The sequence below is a fragment of the Jaculus jaculus genome, chromosome 12, assembly GCF_020740685.1.
Source record: "Jaculus jaculus isolate mJacJac1 chromosome 12, mJacJac1.mat.Y.cur, whole genome shotgun sequence".
NCBI lineage: Eukaryota > Metazoa > Chordata > Mammalia > Rodentia > Dipodidae > Jaculus > Jaculus jaculus.
In genome coordinates, this window is record NC_059113.1 from 109712211 (window position 1) to 109730850 (window position 18640).

The window sequence follows — 18640 nt, forward strand, 5'->3', positions numbered from 1 at the left end:
TCACTAACTAGACAACTATCCAATAAACACATTGTGTATCAATTAACAAAATGGGAACTATGAAGAAGGATACAGAATTAAAAATTGCTCAATCTCCATTTTAATTGATAAATGCAAATTAGTCATTATTAACACAACATTTCTTTACCCGTCAGAGTTGCAAATCTCTGAATGTCTGATTATATCAAATGTTGACAAGAAACAAGATCAGGAAATTCTGGCAGTTTAAACCAGTAAAACCTTCTTTGATTCGGTAATTTAATAGCAGAAACTAACATTTTTGAGACAAATTTTCTGGCCAAACTATCCTACTTGTGAATATATGCCTGGTAGGAAGAATTTTCTCTCCGATAACTCTGGATCGCAAGAAAGACAGCTGTTTGCATTTCTCCAGGAAGGTTTCTTGGTGGAAAGGAGAGATTATCATCTAGTACTGTTTGCTAATGGAAGTCGTAGATATGCACTGAAGAGACTGTGGGGCAAGAAGAGCAGACCCAGAGGGGACCTGCGAAGGGGCAGAGGCTAAGGGTTTAGAGCTAGAGGCTCCAGAGAGAATGGCAGGACATCGACACACAGTTGGAAGGCGAAGTTGAGGTCTTGAACTACAGCTCAGAAGGGCTTCGTTGAGGAGGAAGTGGCCAGCAGAGGGGATGTGCTTAAAAAAGACATCAACAAGAGCTTCCACATACCATTTCACTTTTAGAACAAGGAGATCGTCAGGGGTTCCTTGGTGAACAGTTGAAGCATAAACTCAAATGCTGGAGGAAAACAGGTGGATTTGGCAGTATCACAGTTCCTCCAAAATATTAAAATGAGCCAATTTGTTTCTGTGTATATACTCCGAAGAATTGAAGCAGAGATTCAAATGAATACTTGAACAGTATTGTTCAGCAAAATGGTAGAAGCAACCAGCTGTCAGTTGATAGATGAACAAAGTGGGGAACACACACAACAGAACACTGGCCTTGGAAAGGGAGGAAATTCAGACAGATGCTGCAAACTTGATGAACCTATGTAAAAGTAAGGCAGCCACAGAGAGAAAATACATGGTTTGGTTTTAATATGGCACCTAGAGACAGAAAGTAGAATGGTAGCTGAAAGGGACTGAGCGCCCCGTAGAAGGGCAGGGTGCTGTTTAATGAATGCCGAGTTTCAGTCTAGGAGGATAATAACATTGTGGAAGCTGATGGTTCTGGTGACTACACAATTGAGTGAATATGCTTATCTGAACAGTATACACAACATGAGTAAGATGATGAATTTTACATTACATGGATTCTGATAGAAGTGTGTAAAAATGGTATGAGGACTCAGGGGGATGCAACTTTAACAACTGTCTCCAAAATTTCAGATGAAAGAATATAGAATAAAAGGTAGAGAGAAGAGTTTTTGTAAGCTGGAGTGGCCTCAAACATATTTAGCATTTAAAAGTGTTAATCAGAGAAGCAGGCATGTATCCCTGTCATTCAGGTAGGCAGGAGAGGAGCCCCAAACTTACACAGGGTATTCACAGAGGCCCCCCTTATTTCAGGGGCTGTGTTCTGAGAACCCACAGGGGAGGCCTGCAAGTGGGTAGTAACAAATCCCCTTATATTATTTTTATCTCCTGTTTGTTCTTATCATGAACCTTAATTATGTCAGCATGAGATTTATTTTCTTCCTGGGTTGTCAAGAACTTTTCACCTTTTCCTTGTAAAGTATCACTTTCATGGTTTCCCTTCAGCACACAGGAGTGACCAGCATGACATCTCTTGTGCTTTAGAGCCATTGTTAAGTAAAATATAGATGCCTTGAACACAAGCCCTGACATTGGCTCTGAAAATGACTGCTGGATGAGATGCGTACTCAGTGTGACCACACTACACGGGGATGGTTCATGAGTGAGAAAAAGAGACACATAGAGAGACAGAATGGGTGTGCTAGGGCCTCGTGTTACTTTAAATCAACTCTAGATGCATGTACCACTTTGTAAATCTCACTTTATTTGGGTACTGGGGAATCAAACCCAGACTGTCAGAGGACAAACAAGTGCCTTTAACTGCTAAGCCATCCCTTCAGCTCTACTTCTGTAATTTTCAATTTTCAAGTTAATGTCTTTTGACTGTAGTCAGCCACTTGTAACTGAGACCTCAGATAGGGCAAGAACAGATAAGGCAGTGCTACTATACTCAGACACTGAGGAAGTAAAACTGGGTCTTTGGGGTCAGGTTATCCTTATGTTTTACTCACATAAAATAGTATCTAAAATTTATCTAAACATAGAATCAAACTAATGCCATATCAGTAATTGTTTATTTACTGATTTCCTTCTTCAAGTATTTAACTAAACAATTTAAATCAAATTTAATATTGCTTACATTGAGCTATGTGTTGCTGTTTGTTTTTCTATTATGGTTTTCCCTTTGTGGTATTTCTTTGGGGCAACTTTCTTGGCTTGGCTTATTTGATTTTATTTCCTGTCAAGTCACATAAAGTTTTTGTAAATCATTCTCCAGTGTATTGCTCCTTCGGATTTAAATAAAACGAGTGTGACACTTACATGGTAGCTTCCAAAGTTCATAAAGTGGTTCTTGCAACATGGGATGGTTTGCATAATTACTGTTATTCAGGCAATCCACCCGCTTTACCTCTCCAATAAGCAAGGCAGAAGAAACTGCTATCACTTGCCTGCTCACTGTCTGCTTTCCACAAGCCTGAACCGGGGACAAATACGTGTATTCACGTACATGTATGAAGTACCCATCTTCAGAGAAGGAAACTTGATTTGTAGATAGCAATAGTATTTGCTTTAATTAACTGTTCCTAACATTCATGAACATATGATTCTTTCCAACCTTCCTAGCTTTAGAAAATTTCATTTACTGTTCCAACTGGTGTAAAAAAAAAAAAAACAAAAAAAAAAACAGTTAAATGTTTGGCATTGCAAGATCTGCACCTGTTTATACCCTTGTGGCTGAGGGTCTGAGAGAGCCTGGATAAGTAAGTTTCAGTTTTGCAATTCTTATCTACATTTAACAGGCTTCTCTTCGTGAGAAAGGAAGTCGGAGACTTATAGGTAAAAACCATTACTAAAATTCCAGGAAATTGATTATAAAGTCAGAGTCTCTTTCTTCCCCAAGATACCAATACTTAGATTACCATTTGGATCATCTTACATAGACTTTTAATTAATGATACTTGTAAAAGCAAGTTTATAACCCATGCATCAGTTCCACAGTTTTCTCCTACATAGAACAATACTTCCTGGGGTTTCTTATAGATATAATTTAGCCACAAAAATGAGTACTACTTAATACTGCATAGGCTTAAAACTGAACTTGTCTAAAATTTACATATAAATGAATATTCACTAATTATACATAAATAGATATTTACTATAGTATGTTTTCATAATTGTAAGTGCAATATTTGTGAAAATTTTCTATTATCTTTAGAAGTTATAAAGCATGACTGGTGTTTCTTAACAACTTCCTCTTTTGGTAGAATATCCTTCTGTAGAGATAAAAAAAAAAAAAAGGAAAGAAAGAAATATTTTTTCACTTGTGAAGAAGCCTGGCAGAGAACAGACCTCTCTGAGGGGCTGGGAGTTCAACTCACGTATTGGAGCAGGTTATCAAGCCACTATAAGTGAGAGGTAAGAAGAACATGTTTTTCTTTCAATATTTGGATTGTAGTTTATATACCAACGACTTGAATGTTGGCCAGATTACAAAGTAGATTATATAAACTGGGTACTCCTCTAATGGTAGAGTAAATTTAGCCAATTTACAAAGTTCCAGCTTCACACACAGTAAGAAGCTATAGAAGATTTAAAGTTCTCTTTGATCCACAGTTATTGTAGCTGCTAAGAATGATTGATACATATACATATGTAATTCTGAACACAAGTTAACCTGAGTACATCTTTGGATTAATAAGCATGATAACTTTTCCTCTGCCATATAGTCATCTGCTTTCTAACATACTGTAAATCTTTTCACAATATTTTGTGCTCATTTTAAATAATATTATCACTTTCTAGAAATAGCATATATTTCTTTTTACCCATTGTAAAACCTGTCTTATTATTTAAAATTTAACATTTTAGTATTATTTTTCATCTCATCACATTATGTTGGTATTTAAATTTTGAAAACAAATTGCATTGTTGATCACATGATTTTAAAATTTAAATGAGCAAATCTAACTTTATAAATGTATTGTTTTCCTAATAATATTAGTTTGTACTTACAATACTAAGCTTAAGAACTAAAATAAAGATAGCTAGAATTGGAAATCAAACTGAGTTGCAATTGATCTCATCATTAAAATTCTAGGATGATACAGACCCAGTAGGACCTTTCTTCTTGTTTGTGTCATACTGCAAAATGTCTGCATAGGTTAACTGTATCTAATAATACCATACTCAAAATACAGCCACTTTAAAGTCTCCTTCTTATTAAGGTATCTTATTTATTTGAGAGCATGGTAGAGAAAGAGAGAGAGAGAATGCCAGGGCCTCCAGCCACTGCAAAGGAACTCTAGGTGCATGTGCTACCTTGTTCAACTGGCTTATATGGGTGCTGGGGAGTCAAACCTGGGCCCTATGGTTTTGCAGGGAAGCGCCTTAACCACTAAGCCATCTCTCCAGTTCTTAAATCTTCTTAAAAGCTATTTGGTTTTTATAATTTAGTAAAAATATTACACTGTGTTAAATACAGTTTTATAAAGAAGGAAGGCCTAAGTGAGCTATTCTAGTAACACGTGTGTGTGTGTCAAAGCTTGGGAAGGTGACCTCTGAGTATTTAGATACATATTTGAGAAGGGGACACACCTTACGTGTTGGCTAAAGTAATAATAACTAGTATGTCTCAAGGCATATTTAAGTTGGTTTCAGTTAGACTGATCTCATTCCTCTCCATAAAGAAAACCCACACTATCCCATCCATTGTTTTCATAAATTCTGGAAAGAAGTGGTTCATACTGGTTCTATTGTGTTCCTGGTAACTTTTTTGTTACGACTGCTTTTGCATTATGGAAGCAATTGTTTTCTTTGGTTCTAGGTGGTAGAAAAGCATATTTCTAGTATTTTGTATCAGGAGGTAGACTGTTAGTACAAGTTGAAAGCTTTTAACTTAATCCAAATTTTAAAATTGATAGTTATCTCAAATAAATAAATGAAAAAAAAATTTTTTTTTTTTAAAAAAAGGCCCTGGCATGCTCATTCTCTCTCTCTCTATCTGTCTTTCTCTCTGTGTCTGTTGCTCTCAAATAAATAAATAAATAAATAAAAATTTTAAATTGATAGTTATAAGGTATCCATTAAAATGCACCAGTTCATCTGACATACATAAACTAAGTAAGCAATAACTAATGAACTAATTAAACAAAATTTTAGAGGAACTTGGTTATGTTCACTCAACGATGTCACTTTACTTTTATTTTCTATTTTTTAACAATAAAAGTACTTCTAAATATACAAAATTTTAAGTATTAAATATTTTGATATCACGCAGTATTAAAGGCTACAGATATGTTGTATTCTATGTGATATTATGGTAAATAATGGAAAACAATCCTAAGGAAACAAAGCCCGAATGAAAGCAGCAATTATATTGTATATTGGTCATCACTGCAATTTACACAGAAATGAAATCCAGAGCAGAGAGAATATGCTACTTTACTGGCAGAACAGATTTGTTGTTGATGTGAATTATTAAAAGTCTGAAGGATCATCCCAGTTCCAATTTACAGTAAGTGTAGAATTGTTCTTTCTTTGAAAACAAAATCTACTAATAAAAGGGAAAAAAATGAGTGCTTATATGAGCATTTCCAGGAGACATACACATGTTGCAGGACATTCCCATTGACATTGCATTGAATTATTTTCCCTCAGTGACTGCCACTAATTTACTTTTGGAAAGCAAGTTTTCACTTTTGAATCATATATACCACCATGGTGCTTTAGATTATATTCATCTGACCATTTACCAGAGATGCAAATGATTGTTGGGTGGACTAACTCTTGAACTGTATGCTGTCTGCATGACAAGTCTTAACGAATGGTTAACTCTGGCATGTAGACAAGGCTGTCAGGAAACCAGAGGTAATCAAATCCCAGGGTCAGTCCTGCTCATTGCAGCTGGGTGCCCCTCCTTCTGCATAGAGTTTCCTTCTCCGAGTTAACCATCTCCTTGGCGAAGCTTGGTCCCAGCCTAACAGCAGCCAAGCACATTACTTTACAACTCATTTTACTTGAGAACAATGCTATTTGTTTTAAACAGAAAGAGTAGACTTCCATAAGAACCCTGGAGCTTTGACTGCAATGCTTGGTTCTTTGATTTCTGCTTCTTTCGGCCATTTTCTCACCTGTAAGAAAACAGAGAAAAAGGCAGATGCCTAGCAGAGAACAATATGGTTTGTGTCAACATAAAAGTGAGGGCATGATTTGAACTCAAAAACAAAACTTAGCTACATTTGGATACCATGTGTCTTCTACCATTTCAAAAGCAAGTTTGTATTTGACACTGTGGACCTACTCATTTTTAGTGAACATAACTTATTAATGTTACCTGTACTATGTTTATAGGTATTATGTACTCAAAATATGTGCTAAAGAAATATAAAATTATCATATGCATAAATGTGTGCTAAGAGCAAATGTACTTTAATAAAAATGCCTATTGTTTAATTATATGAAATCATTTGTGCAAGAATCCATTTGTTTTGCAGCATTTCCTTTTTATAGAAGCTAATGAAATGCAGACTAATTTATACATCTGAGTTGCAGGATTTTTTTTAAAAATGGAATTTTCTAGTTAATCTTTAAAATGTAAATTTGAATTTGAGAGTTGTTATATTTCCATCTTGACAGCCTATATTTAGCACGTAGGATGAACTGAAATTTGGTAATTTCATGTTTTCCAAATTATTTCTAGTTTTATTTTCATCATTGTAGACATAAACACAAAAATAGTTTTAATTTTTATTGAATATATTTTTTACTTTTAATATTATTGAGGAAATACAAGGTTTGTCTTTTTCAATGCAAACATAAAGGGGAAATGGCATTACAGTCAGTAATTACTACTGGAATTTCAGAAAACAAATCAAAAATCAAGCTCGCCTAGGAGTGTTGCCACTTGAGTTGGAATGAATTCCACTGCCCATCTACTTCTTTGTTACATTATTTTTGAGACATTCTTGGATTTTTATTATTGTATAGTTGTTACCATTTTCTTAAAGTTTTGTTCAACTACAAAACGAACAGTAATATTTTTAAAAACACCATAACAGAATGTTTTATCCCTAGAAAAAAAAAAATGATAGAATCCTGTGTGTACCCTGTAGTTCATTTCACATAGCTTGACAAAGGAAAATAATGTTGAACAGGTTAACTTACCCTTTTCCTGTTGTGGCAAACAGGGCTGAGTTAGAAAGACAGTAAAGCCTCTCTGAGTGGACAGGCTGCTTTCCAAGTAAAACAAGGCCATGGATCCAATGGCAATGGGCATTTTGAAACCTCCACCATACATACTTCTTACTTATTTTCCTTTCGTTTTTATTTGAAACTAATTTCAAGCCACGTGTAATGACTCATGCCTATTGTCCCTGCATTTGGCAGGATGAGACAGAAAAATTGCAATGATTTTGATGCTAACATGGGCTCCCAAGTAAATTCCCCTGCCCTAAACAATGAGACCCTGTCTCAAAAAAAAAAAAAAAAGTACTGTAATGAACACTTGTAGATCTTTACTCACAGTTGTTTAATCTTAATTTGTTACCCCTCAGCCCCAGAATTTGTTGTCATTCAAATTTCATTCTATAACTATACCTTTTTATCCTGACTCAGTTGAGTTGCCCTGTATTTTTGTATATTCTTGAGAACACAGTTAATTTTCCATTATAATGACATAAATATGTACCTCAGAAATGTATGTTGATACACTGCTATTATCTAATTTGTGTCCTGTATTTAGGTTTGTTGCTTAATAATATTCTCTATCATATTTAACTTGATTAATTGACTCAATCTCCAGTCAATTATATATATATATATATTTTTTTGTTTGTTTGTTTGTTTTTTTTGAGGTAGGGTCTCACTCTAGCCCAGGCTGACCTAGAATTCACTATGGAGTCTCAGGGTGGTCTTGAACTCACGGCGATCCTCCTGCCTCTGCCTCCCGAGTGCTGGGATTAAAGGCGTGCGCCACCACGCCCGGCTTCAATTATATTTTTTACACTCTTTTTATTGTGTATTACAAATTGTTGTGAAGGTTTTTTTTTTAGTGGAGGCACTTGAAGTAATTGAAATATACATACTTTCCTTTTCTGTCATAAACATTTCTGATCTACTCTCTTAAAAATTTCCAGGTAGACCATACATTCTTGGCCATATTATGATGCAGTTCCACAGATCTCTTGAATGTCATATGTGTTTTAACCTGGAATATTGCCATATAATTTTTTATGTTTTCATGAAAATGATGAATTTGAGGACTATTTCCTATGCATCAGCACGTTCTTTTCCTTTTCAAATTTTGTGAAACATACGTGCGTGTGTGACAGGTCTTGATGAATGACCTTGCATGCAACGCTTTGATACCTGTTTAAGTTGTGTAATGGTTAAGTCAGAGAAGACACGTCAATGTTAAATATTTCTTATTACTTTATAAAGTATTCAAAATCCTTTCTAGCTTTTGAATAGTTTGTTTCAGTTAATTTCCAGCATTAAGGATTTTTAACCATTGGCGTGCTCATTTGTTCCACTTTATTTTTCTTATGTCTTTCATTTACTTTAAAGTTTTCCTTTCCCTTTTTCTTCTAAACTGCTCACTCAGTCCTAGTCAACTCGGTGCACCCTAATTTAAACGTTATGCATGTAACTACGAATTCTTTCTTGAAATTTATCTTTATCCTTCCTTCCTTCTTCTCTCTCTCTCTGTCTCTCTCTCCCTCTCTTTCTTTTAGGTATGGTCTCACTATAGTCTGGAATTTATTATGTAGTCTCAAGCTGGCTTCAAAGTCATAGAGATCCTCATACCTCAGCCTCCTGAGTGCTGGGATTTATGGTATGCATCACCACACAAAAATTTTATCTTTGTATTTAGACTCCAATCAATTTATATTTAGTTCGAAGTTTAATAATCTTTTTAATATTCCACAGATTGAAAATGTCAGAATGTAAGGTGGATATTTGTGATCACATTGATATTTCAACATCCACAGTCTTTTTAAGCATTAATGTGCACATAGCTAGCATCATATTTACAGAAAAATAATAGATTTGATGAATTGAAAAAAGTAGAAACCATGAATTTGTGCAGTGTATAAGCAATGGGAAAAATTATCATTCTTTTTCATATAATTCTAGAATATTCTTGCCCCATTACTTCCTCATAGTCTATTCCAGAATTCATAACTGTAAATATACCCTAGTGTTTGTGGTAGGAAGAGAAAGTGGGTGGGTGACACAATGTCTATTTTCAAGTTCCACTTACTGTGCATCTTGAATAAGTTGTCTTTTCTCTTCAAATATCTAGTCTCATCACTTTTCTTTTTTTGAGGTAGGGTTTCACTCTAATCCAGTTTGACCTGGAATTCACTAAGCAGTTATCTTGAACTCACAATGATCCTCCTGCCTCTGCATCCCAAGTGCTGAGATTAAAGGCATGCATCACCACGCCTGGCTTGCATAACTTTAAATAATAACAGAAGTCATACTTCCTGAACTGTCTCCCAACTTATACTTTGAAATGACAATTAAACTTGTTCACTTAGATATTAGAGAAATCTCAAGCTCAGCATGACTGGAAAGAAACTTCATTCCTGGCCCCCTTGGCTGCATCCCCAGTCACTGTTGATAGAAAGCTCCCCTCTTCCGAAGAGGCCAGCAGATCCTTCTTCCCCTTCCCCACTCTCAGCGAAAATGCATGCTCCATATCCGAACTGTGCCTGAATGATGACCAGACTCTCTTCCCACATCTTGAGCACAATATAACAAACTACTGTCTTTTCTTATTGGAGCCTTTAAGAAAGTCTTTTTTCTACTTTGGCAAGCCTCCCAGCATGATGTGTTAATACATCAATTAAATCATGTGGCTTCATACTCTAAGGTCTCCCATTTCTTTCCATTATAGTTAGGATGAAATCCAGTTGTTTCACTATGGTTGAGTTCTCGTCTCCTACGGCTCGGGCCGCTTCACACTTACTTCTCGTCCCTTCGTGCACCATGCCCTGACTGCACCTTCATTTTGACCCCAGGGTCTCTGCACTCGCCGAGTCCTCTTTCTCAGGCATGTCTTCTATGTGCTTTGCAATGCACTATACTTTCTCCATTCTCTGCTCAAATATTCTTCCTCAGTGGTGCCTTCCACGACTAACCACATATGCATTTGTAGTTAGTCTAACTCAGTAACTATCATTTTGAATTATTTTTATTTTTGTTATTATTACTTGTTTAATACAGGATCTCATTATGTAGTCTAGGCTGGCATCAAATTTATAGTCCTCTTGCCTTAGCATATGAAATGTGGGAATGAAAGATACAGTGACAGCCATTGTACTGGCTCATTATTCTTTCTCTTAAGCTCTTCTAATATTGCATAATACGTTTCCTGCTTTTATGTAGTTGTTTGCTCTGTGTGTTTTCTACTAGAAGGGAAGCTTCACAGTAGTGGAGACTTAGATGGTGTTCATACAACAGCCCCAGCTTCTAGTCAACTGCATAGAGCAGAGGCTACAATCTCAACATTTCTGAGCTTCATAGACAAACAAAACAGACAAAATAAACAGGACTCTGTCCCAAGACAACTTGTAGGAGGCCTGGGTTAGGGTGGTGCTCAAAGCTACCCTGCAGCGGTCAGGTGGAGAAACTTCTGTTCACATTGACTCAGAGGAACTGAAACCAAACTGTGCTCCCTGGAGACAACAAATCGACCAAGAAGTTCTTTCTCTCTTTTTTCTTTGCTTCCTGTGTTGGCTGTTTTCCACTGAGCTAAAAAGAGAAAGGTTAACAGTGGCTGCCACTAAAATTTTAGAGACTGGGGAGCAGCCCTTGGCCTTGCCTGGTGCTCCCTCCATCCTCCCAAGCCCCACCACCAGCAAAATCATGAGCTAGCTTTTCGGTGACAGTTCGAGGCCATGGCTCTCCACAAGCATCGCCTCCTTCCAGAATGCTTTCCTGACTAACCAGCTGATGGTTCTGGCCCCACGTCTATGCATAGAGTTCACATATTATTTTGCAATTAGTTCCTGGATCTAGTTTGGATTTTGGAGTAGGTTAAAAGATATTCTAGGGAGCTTGGCTTTCTTGTGCATTCAAATATCAAGCACAGATGTAAATATATGACCTGTTTCCTGAGCCTAAATAATGATGGTGGTGGTGGTGGTGGTGATGATGATAATGTTGAGAATAATGGTTTACTGTTACATCTGGGGCATTTCTGTATTATTATTTGTCACATGTTTCACATATTAATTTAAAATCATCAACAACACTATGAAATAAAAGCTGTTATTCAAATTTTATAGATTTAAGACAAAATTATTACAGGCAGAATAATGACAAAGTGAAGGTCTGGCTTCCAAACCCATGGACCACAGTCAAGTTTGTGATCAGGGACTACTCACAGTCTGGATTTTTATTTTGTTGAAATATTTATTGATGATCAAGTATCCACCCTTGAGGAGCCTTTAGTCACTGGATTACAGGGAGGAAACCAGCAAGTAAAGCATTTTTATAAAGGACTTTCAGATAGTGATGACTCCCAGTAGAGTAAAACAATAGACAAAGGATATTGCCTCTGTAGGCTCCTGAGATAGCCTCTTTGAAAGGATGCTTTTTCAACGGAAACCTACATGATGAGATTAGCAGGGCCAGGCAGAAAACTCTGGAAGAGTGGCCTAAGAATGGTGATTGCCAAGTGCAGGGCAGGAGTGAGCTTGGCATATTTGAGAGGCATAAGAAGGCTCAGCCTTACAGTGTGAAGGTGGGTGAAGCTGAGGAAGTTTGATTCAGAAATGGCTGGGGCCACATAGGCTCTGGGCCATGAAATGGAGACGTAAATTGTGAAGAAACATTTGCAATGCCACACACATGTGTGAACTGGTGGCAAGAGTGAACTGCAAACTTCATTTTCTATGATTAAATGGGTCAGGAAAGTTATTGTGTGAAGAGGATCAGAAGTCTATATAGGTCAAAAGCCTTTCTTAGTAGATGAATTATTCTACTAGATGAATTTCAGATTAGACAGGTTTATTTGCAGAGATAAAGTACATCTTTTTTTGCCTTTTCCATTTTATAAAAGGTTAACTTTGATAAAAGTGAAAATGGCTTACATATTATTTAAATTTGTCAATTTAGGATTCTCAACAAAATTGTTTTGGGATAATTGACTCACACTGGGCATTTGAATATATGTACACTAGTGTCTAGTGACAGCATCATCTAGTACCTTAGCTTCTGCAAGAGTATGAAGCAGACAAGAGGGAAAAAAACTTGGAAAGCTCGCTCTCCAGGCCACTGTGTTTGTTCTTCTACAAACACAGCATCAGGGAGCACTGGGACCTTGGAAACACTAGCCAGCTCTTTCTATAAGCAGAAATACTGTATTAAGCAATTTTCCACAGTAATTATGAATTCCCTATGCATCAACAGGAGGACAATGGGTGGCCCAAGGAGGTGAGCGTCATGACCTCCTGAAGACAGAGAGGCACGCATGTTGTAGGAGCTACAAGCTCAGTCTTGAACCCCCGAGAGCCCACAGTGTGGCATAGGTATAGCAGAGATACAGGTAATTCACATGCCATTTAAGCAATGCATCCAATCCTATGATGTAAATACATAGGTGTCATAACCCACAGTTTTATCACATTTTTGCATAACATGAGGTGAATGTGGTCCCAAGTTCACGAGTGTAGAATAAACCCGCCCATATCTATGTTGTGTAGAACAGAACAGCTGCTTTCTGATTCATGAGGACAAATTAAGAGGTATGAGATTCTGCAATGAGTGGCACACATTTTGTTTTTATTCATGCTTCTGTTAATAAATACAAAGGCTTATCCTATTGCTTCATCATTGCAAATGATACAGCAGTGAATATGGGAACACAGGTATCTCTTCAAACGACTGATGCAATTTCCTTGGCATGCACATGAAATAGTGGCATTGACACAGTGGCCATTACCAATTTACCTCCTCACCAACAGTGCACTTGGGTTCCTTTCTGTACAGAACTCTGCCTACTGTTGCAATCTTGTGTCTTCTTACCATAGCCCTTGCAACAGGAGAGATGGGATATCTCATTACTGAGAGTGGATATTAAGTGTACTTACCACAAAAATGCCAAGAATGTGAATAATACATCCGTTCACTAGATAGATGCCATAATTCAACCATGTATGTGTACTGTACTTCATGACATTATGTTGTATGTGGTAAATACACGAATATAACTTGATATAGTAATTTAAAAATAAATTATTTGTTTTTTAAAAAATAAATTGATTTGTTGAAATAAAGTAGACTCCAGAAGGGAATGTGAGAGGAACACCTGGATCTGAGCCCATTGAATTACCTGGGGCTGAGGATGGCCCTCCGGGAGCATATGTGAAGGACGCCTTGTCCAGAGCCAAGAGGCCTCTCCTACTTCTTTTGGCTTTGCCCCTTTCCGTGGTAACCATCAAAGATAAAAGTGCTCATCTTTCTGTAGCTGATGTCATCATCCCTGAGGCCCTGGCATTTGTGAGTAAACATATTCAGAAACACAGAGGGTCATTTTCTCCCCTTAGATTTCTGAGCATTAACTTGACTTGTATTATTGAAAGCAGGAGGGTTTTTTTCATTTTCTCCTTTTTGATTGGATAAAACAAAAGAAATATGTAGATATAAAGATAGAGATAGATGATTGATAGATAGATAGATGATAGATAGATAGATAGATAGATAGATAGATAGATAGATAGATAGATGATAGATAGATACACATACACACATATGGCTCTGAGGGGCCTTACAGGAAGTGGTTTCAAGCAACTGTTTGCAAGACTCTCCTTAAACTGGAGACATCTTCTGCTAGGCATGGCTGGCTTTCCCCTGAAATGGATGTGAAGAAAGTTGGATGGGTAATAGAGACTAATATTTTTACCTAGCAGGCCCAAGGCCCTGAGTTTGATTCTCAGCACTGGGACGGGGACAATAACAGACTAATATTTGCCAAATACTTCTTTGTTACTCTAGGAGACATTCTGGGTTCCTTTTTAAAATTTTATTTTAGTGCATTTATTTGAGAGAGAGAAAGAAGGAGAAAGAGAGAGAGAGAGAGAGAGAGAGAGAGAGAGAGAGAGAGAGAGAGAGGGGCACACTAGGGCCTCTAGACACAGCCCCATGGCTTCCTTTTTAATTACAACTCATGATGTAGTTAAAAAACAAAAACCAAACTGTAATGGTATCTCTCACTCCCCATAATTAGTCTATCTTATACTCAAGACCTGCATATTTTCAGTGCTGTAATTTGATTTGAATTCTTACATTTCAAATAGACCTGAAGTATAATAGGCATTTATTAGTTTTTAAGTGGTTCATATTTTAAAATTCATAATTGTTTCCTCGTTTTAAAATTCTAACAATAGGTCTAATTTATCAAAGGCCCGATCAATGCCAGGACAATTCTCATGATGTCATTCATTGTCCTAACTCCATAAATATCTGAAGCTTGAAGAGATTGTCTGAAAACTCACGCCTTTGCCTCATGGGAGCCAATCCCCGGGTAGAACATTAATCTTTTAAAATATCACTTCTTTCTTTTACTTGCCTGATTCTTGTGGATACATGTGCATTCATGCACGGATGCAAGTTGAGGTAGGAGTATGGGTCTATGTGGAAAGCAGGAATAGCCTAACTAAAGGAAAGGGAGGCAGACAAGGCCGTACTTAGCCAGTGACTCTTGACTCTTGCCTGTGGCAATTGACCCAGTGGCTGACTCTGGCATGTGCACACCTGTGGCCAATAACCCCAAAGCTGAGAGTGCTCCTTTAGCGGCCTTTAGCTATGAATAAGACCTCCACTAGTCGACTACTTCTTTCTGGCTGTGTAAAATGTCTGTTTCTACCACACATCATCTGCATAGTGTGTTTTCCTAATAATTCTGGCTGCTATGAGTCAGCTCTACATGCCAAGCACGCTCTTTATGGTAAGTTTAACACTAATCTAACTAAAGCTAACATCTTCCAGTGCCTGCGTGGAGTGCTTGGTATTGGGGACCCTGACAAATTACTCTCAGGTCCTAGCAGACAGACCTACCAGAAATTTCCAAAGATAAACAGTCTTCAAAGTATTTCCAAGGGGAAACAGTGTCCTGTCTGTAATTTAGACTATCTTTAGAGAGGTGCAAGCCCGTGAAGAGAGGGGAGAGGTGGCCAAAGTCTTTTACACAGTTAGCTTTTTCTTTACTTAACTGTGAAGATTAAACTACAAGCAGGAAAGTGTTTTTTTGTAGGAGGAGTGTGGGAGCCAGGAGCTGGAAGGAAGTTACGCTGTGTGTGGGAGGAAGCTTGTGGGTGGCAGTTACAGGCTACCAATGTGCTGCTAGTCTAGAAAAATCATGTTGAAACATCTCTCCAATGCTGTCTTGAGGGGGATGCACTTCTATTGTAGGCATTTCGTACGTTATTTAAAATAATTACATATTAACTTTGTGCAGAAAAAAAATAACTTCACATTCAGGAAATGATTATGAAAAGCACATTTATATATGAGAAAACAAGAGAATAGGTTTGGATGGTCATTTTTAATGTTATACTCCTTAACAATATCAAGGCAAAGCTGGGTGTGGGATGACATCCCGGCCTTAAAAGTTCCATCCCACAAAGTGAATGGAAGTAACACCAAATCGCATAGCAAGGGAGTGGTACCAATGGTCTACCACAGATTTCTGTCAACTCTGCTTTCAGGAATGGCAAGATGGACACCCTTCCACCTAACAGAAATAAAGTCACAATTTCATTCAAGTGAAAACAGAATTCTGCCTTTAGAAGTGATGAGGAATTTTGGCAGTATGGCGGTTGGAAATGTCTGGTAAACAGTGCAGTTACCTTCCCTTTGCTGGAACAAAACACCTATCCCAAAGCAGCTTATGGGAGGAAAGTGTTTATTGCGGCTTTCAATTTCAAGAGGAAGCACCATCATGGTGGGAAAGCTTGGCAGAGCAGAGGCTGGGCATCACACCTTGCCACACCAACTCGGAGGTAGCAGCAAGAGGTAAGAAGCTCTGAACACCCAGTGGAATGGTCTAATAAACCTCCAGATAGGCCCCCACTGACACTTCTCTTCCAGTAAAACTCTACCTCCCAAACTCACAGCAGTTAAGAACAAGCATTCAAAACACAGGCTATTGGAGACATTCTGCAATTAAACCACCGTGCACTTTAATAACTCTCACATGGATGTCTGTCTGTCAGGCTTGCCCAGCTTGTGGCCCATGTGTTGCATGCGTCTGAGGATAGCTATGAATACAGTTTAGCACAAACTGTAAACTCACTTGGAACACTATTAGTTTTTTTTTTTTATAATTTTTATTTATTTATTTATTTGAGAGCAACAGACACAGAGAGAAAGACAGATAGAGGGAGAGAGAGAGAGAATGGGCGCGCCAGGGCTTCCAGCCTCTGCAAACAAACTCCAGACGCGTGTGCCCCCTTGTGCATCTGGCTAATGTGGGACCTGGGGAACCGAGCCTCGAACCGGGGTCCTTAGGCTTCACAGGCAAGCACTTAACCGCTAAGCCATCTCTCCAGCCCCCCTTTTTTTCTTTTTATGTAATTTAATTGCCCTATACTGAAATGCAAATTTTGTAGCCAATGTCCTACTGCAGTACCAAAAGTTTGGACATGCTTGGTAGATATTTGTACTTGATGACAAAAGGTGGGTTAAGATTACACACACACACACACACACACACACACACACACACAGTTAGTTAGTTAGTTAGTTAGTTAGGTAGGTAGGTAGGTATTTGTTGGGTTTAGAGTCTTCAATGATATACTTCTCATTCACTACATTTCCCACATTCATGCTTGTGTGACATAATTTATGCCCTCAGACACACTATCCTTGCTAGAATGTACCTTTTAAGAGACTCCTGGTTTACCCCTGACCAACTTACTCTCTAGTCTCTGGGAAAGTCTGCATTGGGTCATCTGCTCAACAGAATGGGCTGAGGAGAGTTAATAGCATAAGGCTTCGTATGCAATTTCAGCTGTTGGTGAGCTGAAAAGTAGAAAAGAAAATGAACAGGTTGTGTTGTCTAAGGATATTTATTCCTGGAAGGGCAGATGGGATAAGCCTATGCAGCTCCTCATTGCTAAAGCCCTTCCCAGAAACATGACACTCATTCCAGCCAGGTGAGGCTGTTAGGTCCATTGGACTGACTGTAAATTCACAAAGACCATAAATTCATATTTATAAACCTCAAAAAAATGTTCAAGTGGAGCATATCTTGTTTATTTGTGTGTATTACTTAACTATATAAATATGTTTAATGAATTTATAAGATATAATAAAATTTTTAAAAAACCTGTTTTTAAGCATTTCTTTTTGAATTCACTGACCTACAATGGAGGTAGCCCAGGACATTCCTGCTCTCTCCGAGGCTGACATCATTCTCAAGGGGCATGGATGGTCCCAGTTCCTAAGTAAGAAATAAAGTACAGGATTCAGAGGCAATGGTGGGTTATAGAACATGGAGGGTCATCCAGTGGGTGCTTCCTGCTATGTGCCTAGATTGGATTTAAGTCTGCAAATCACCAGTACTGGTCTGGTATGGAATAAGCCATGTGTTGTTCACATGAGATGCAGACAGGCACAGGGCAGCGTGTTCTCTTGTTCCTCCAGCTAGCCACACTCCCACATTACTAGAACCCCCGGAGTTCCAGTCTGCCCAAACCTAGCTCTATTAGAGACAGATTTTCTGCCAGATAATACCATTTCTATCAAGTCCAGTGAAGTTGACTGGCCAACAGAGCAAGTCAAGATTGCCCTTGATCCTGAGTTGCACCCAATTTTTAAACTCTTGCTCTGAAATGTCAAACCTTGGCTGTATGTCAGCAACATGTAAGGGGTTCACCTGACAAACTTTAACAGAGGCTACTCCTAGATGTTGATTCAAGTGTGGCTCTGGGGTGCTGTCTATTTTTCCAAAATGCCCCCAGAGTTTAGAGCCACTGGGCTAATTCCAGCCTCCTAATTTCTATCCTAGTTACCACCTCCTATACCTATAGTGAGGGTTGGAAGAGATATGTGAAATTTGATTCCCAATTTTTATTCTTCCTTTCCTTCTGGAAGGAAAGTAGAAAGGGCAGTATGTGGGTGGGAGCCTGGGGAGCAGAAAAGGATGTACCCTTCCTTAGGGGTGCACCAAGCTCTACCAAGTAGCAGTTGATTAGGGTTAACAAACTGTCCCTGTGAGAGCAAACACTCTTCCAGCATTAAGCTTCATTCTTATCTTAGTGTGAATGACTTTAATCAGATTATCTCCTATCACCTAGTTAAGGATTGTGACTAAGGTCTAGGAGGCAAAGAGGGAAAGTTGCAGGAACCCCGGGAGTTACTGAGGCTGTGGAAGAAGCCTGCTGCCTGGTAGCCTGGGAAGTAAGACCTGAC

The 18640-nt window shown here is 38.1% G+C and overlaps 1 protein-coding gene across 1 annotated transcript in view; it reads left to right on the top strand.

The window, feature by feature from the left end:
• The first annotated feature begins 3615 nt into the window (after positions 1-3615).
• The window catches only part of Mbnl1 (muscleblind like splicing regulator 1), a 184393-nt gene continuing 169368 nt past the window's right edge, over positions 3616-18640 (top strand). Inside the window, exon 1 of the mRNA XM_045131083.1 lies at positions 3616-3634. The gene's annotated coding sequence lies outside the window, so the exon portion shown is untranslated. The remainder of the gene's footprint in view (positions 3635-18640) is intronic.